Source organism: Priapulus caudatus, unplaced genomic scaffold, assembly GCF_000485595.1.
Source record: "Priapulus caudatus unplaced genomic scaffold, Priapulus_caudatus-5.0.1 Scaffold570, whole genome shotgun sequence".
Lineage (NCBI taxonomy): Eukaryota > Metazoa > Priapulida > Priapulimorpha > Priapulimorphida > Priapulidae > Priapulus > Priapulus caudatus.
In genome coordinates this window covers 12,013-16,016 of record NW_014577631.1, presented here as the reverse complement: position 1 = coordinate 16,016, position 4,004 = coordinate 12,013, and positions in this window count along the sequence as shown.

Below are 4,004 nucleotides of genomic sequence, written 5' to 3'. Positions count from 1 at the left end.
CACCTTGAGTGGCCGAAATAGTCAACACCCACTTCGGTGAATGGTGGCTGATTTGGGTAGACTCTATCTCTGGGGTAGGTCTGCCATGTATTGCCACACTAGCCGTGGTTGCTTCCTCTTCTTGCCAGGAGATGCAGTTCTAGTAAACGCCTCGTTTCACGGACACTCGGCCCTTTATGAGCCAGTAGGTTGCTCGTAAATTTTCCGCCTTAAGACTCTCTCGCACAGCACGACCAGTTATCTTGTGGAAATGTTCGATCATCAGTTTTAGCTCAACGTGATGATCTGGAAGGCAGAATGCGCAGGATGTTTGGGCTTGAGTCAGAACGTAGTGCCATTCGACAGGCGCGCACCGACTCTTAACAATTCCATCCGCTGACATCACAGGAGAGAGCTTCTTCTCTACGTTGTTGTTAGTTTCAGCGTCAGCGTGCAGCCTTCTCTGCATGTAGCCACTATACTAAGTGTATAGCTCTCTGGATTCTTTCACTGTTGACTGTTTCAATACGTTTTTACACCTCTGCACTTCCTTCCTCAGAATGTCTTTCACACGAAGGACTAATAGCTGACAGCTCGCCTTTAGTCTCATTGCCACGACCGAAAAACCTTTCAACAGTGGTCGACCGTCGTCTTGGTCGCTATTAGCTTCTGTAGCCTGTAGTTGAGCTAAATCTCCCTAGCCTTTCTTGATCCTGCAGCGGTAGGTATGTCTGTCAGTCAGGTGGCCTGGAGCTGGCACATAAGCTCCTCCTTGCTCCACAGGAAGGGTAGGACTTGCCGTCCAGCGTTCAGCAGTTTCATCTCGTCAGCTGACATAACCCCTAGAATATCAGATGCAGCGATTGTTGGTAGTAATTAGACGTGTCTCCATTGGGCTCGACGAAGAACCGTCATGTATGCTGTGGCCACGCTGTTCGCTACGGAAACGTCGGGAATCTCTGTTCCTTGCTTGCCAAGTAGTGCAGAACCTATTAGTACTATCTGTCCAGAACCACCAGATTGCTGACAGAGTGCCTACTCGAGCGTGCTTCCTACAAGCCTGTCGCAGCCTTTATAGCCAACTAGCGCTGGCTGGACACTCTAGCCTTGGAATGGTTGTTGCCTTTAATCGAGTGCTAGCCTGCTCTATGCCATCACTAGGCAGCAATGAATCCTGTCAGCATGGCTGCCACCATGCGCAAGTACGTAACTGCACCAATCCTTTCTCGTGACGCATTGGGATGAAGGTGGTGTAGCTGAAATGCGCACTGGGCCTCTAATCTGTCGCTTGCGCTTCAGACATCTTGAACTTTAAAGTCTCGCTTCTTTGGGAGATCTTGAAGCCTATCTGATCCATTTGATCCGCGACATACTTGGGGTATCGCTCATCCCAGTCAGCCTTCTGTCTGCACAGTTCTCTGGAACAATATCTTCGCTCGTATGATGAAAAGGTCCAACGAATCCCTAACGGGTGCATACACGGTACTTGTAAAGCCTCAACATCCTCTCTGGTGCTAGGAACATCCTTCACGGATACGTCGTAACCGAACTTGGTCGCCGTCTCTACTCTCCACAGCCACACCGAGGCGCTCTCCTCGGCAGGCAGACATCTTCCTCCAAGCTCCAAGCTGCTGGCTGCCTTAGCCACTCCGTCTCTGGTAGTGACATCATAACTCTGCGTGCAGTTACTGATAAACTCGTGGAGTTAATCCCCATGAGAGAAGTCACACGCTGCTTATCTGTCCCACTGCTCTTCTTCCGAGACAACGGACTTTAAGCAGTCATCGACGTAGAAATGTTCTTGTCCACAGTCTGTCACAGTTATTTACGTCAAAGTTACATCCTTGTTCCTCTGCGGCTGCGTTTAAGGGCAAAAGTGGTGCAGCTAGGGCTCCACTAGCCTTCAAACAGATGAGAGAAGTCCATTCTGTAAGTCTTGGGGTTGTTGGTGATGTTCGCCGCCCTCCCACCAAAGCGAAACGTAAGACAGTTCCCGGCCCTCGGGGTGCCACCTTCACCTGCCATAAAACATTCCCTCAATATCTGACATAAATGCTATAGGTTCCTGTCTAAATCTGAGCATCACGGCGATCAGCTTGGTTCATAAGATCAGCGTCCCTGACGGATCAGATCGTTGCGCGAGACTCCCTGCGGAACGCGGGGCAACAGTGTACACAACTGCTGACTTTCCGTTGGTTCCCGTGGAGGGAATAAAAAAACCAAAGCCGAGTGATGAGCAGCCGTACCAGATAGCTTCTTACGATAGGTCCAAGGCCACGCTGCACCTGAAGGTCTTGCACATGAGGCACATTGTCATTGTTCTACATCAGAGTAATTCTCTGATTTATAAGTCTCGTAGCAGCACCCATAGCCTTTCCTCGTTTCTTCTTGAGGTCGGTTGTCTCAGCTTCAGCAGCTGCAGCCTGATCCTCGTCACCCGGCATCTCTGGTCGTTGTTGTTGTTGTTGTTGTTGTTATCTCCACGATATCACAAAGTCCAGAGCGTGATTAACTTTAATGTAGCGAATGACTACATTAACTTCTTTGTTTCTTTTACATCTAAATGGCTTATTTATTTTTTCTTCGTAACAAGCACCAGCGGATCACACACGTTCCTCTTTATTTTCTGCCTATGTCGTCTTATATAACATAACGAACGACCGTATCTTTACGAACGTATCTGAACGAACGTATCTTACCGAACGAACGAACGTATCTGAACGAACGAACGTATCTGAACGAACGAACGCACGAACGATTATGAACGGTTAATCTGAAAACAAATTTAAAGAACACATTTACTATTTACTGTATGTGCTATGCTGTATGTGTAGCTCGCTATGAACAACAAATTTTCTGGTAATACAATTCAAATACACGTACGGCAATCACCGCAGAAGCTGCTACTATTAATTTAGAAATACATGAATAATTATCTATAAACTCAAATCCCTCACCACGCTGGGTTCGCCAGGGTTTTAAAAGCACATTAAATTTTGCGTCTTCACCGTAAGCCACAATGGCGAAAAAGAAATCGCGCGTCACCTGCCTTAGCAACTAACCGGTATCAATGCGCTGCTGCGCTGCTAAAGTAGTGCACCGCGTAACCGCGTAGCGGCAGGAGTTGTCACCAACACATGGCAACGCGCGAATTGTATGAATCATTCATTTTTGATTATCTATAACGCATTCTATTTGTTTTTGATTAATTGATTCTATTCCAATGTCTGCTGACAGGGCCGGCGGAGCCGGTCTGGCCAGTCCGGCCATGGCCGGACCAATAATTTTTCCGATCATTATTTTTTTCAAGCACAAATTTTCGTTATGCACAGATTGGATCTATAATTATTGCAATCCCGAGCATATAATGATCTGAAATCACATATAGTTTATGTATAAACGCATATATACTACTGCATGACGTTGTTTTCATGTTTATATACATTGACGTCATATGCGCACATGCGCAGTTTAACGGTTGGCAGCAAGCAGATGCGTGATATTGTTCGATACAAGCACACGCACGCACGCACGCACGTGATTCTGAACGGTTAATCTAAAAACAAATTCAAAGAACACATTTACTATTTACTGTATGTGCTATGCTGTATGTGTAGCTCGCTATGAACAACAAATTTTCTGGTAATACAATTCAAATACACGTACGGCAATCACCGCAGAAGCTGCTACTATTAATTTAGAAATACATTAATAATTATCTATAAACTCAAATCCCTTACCACGCTGGGTTCATCAGGGTTTTAAAACCACATTAAATTTTGCGTCTTCACCGTAAGCCACAATGGCGAAAAAGAAAGCGCGCGTCACCTGCCTTAGCAACTAACCAGTATCAATGCGCTGCTGCTCTGCTAAAATAGTGCACCGCATAACCGCGTAGCGGCAGGAGTTGTTACCAACATCCAGGCCCCGATGAGGCTAACAGCACTCATTTCCTAACTAAATGGTGACAACAGCAACTCGTTTATACAGTCCATGGGCACAGCTAAGGTCATCCTTTTAGTCTA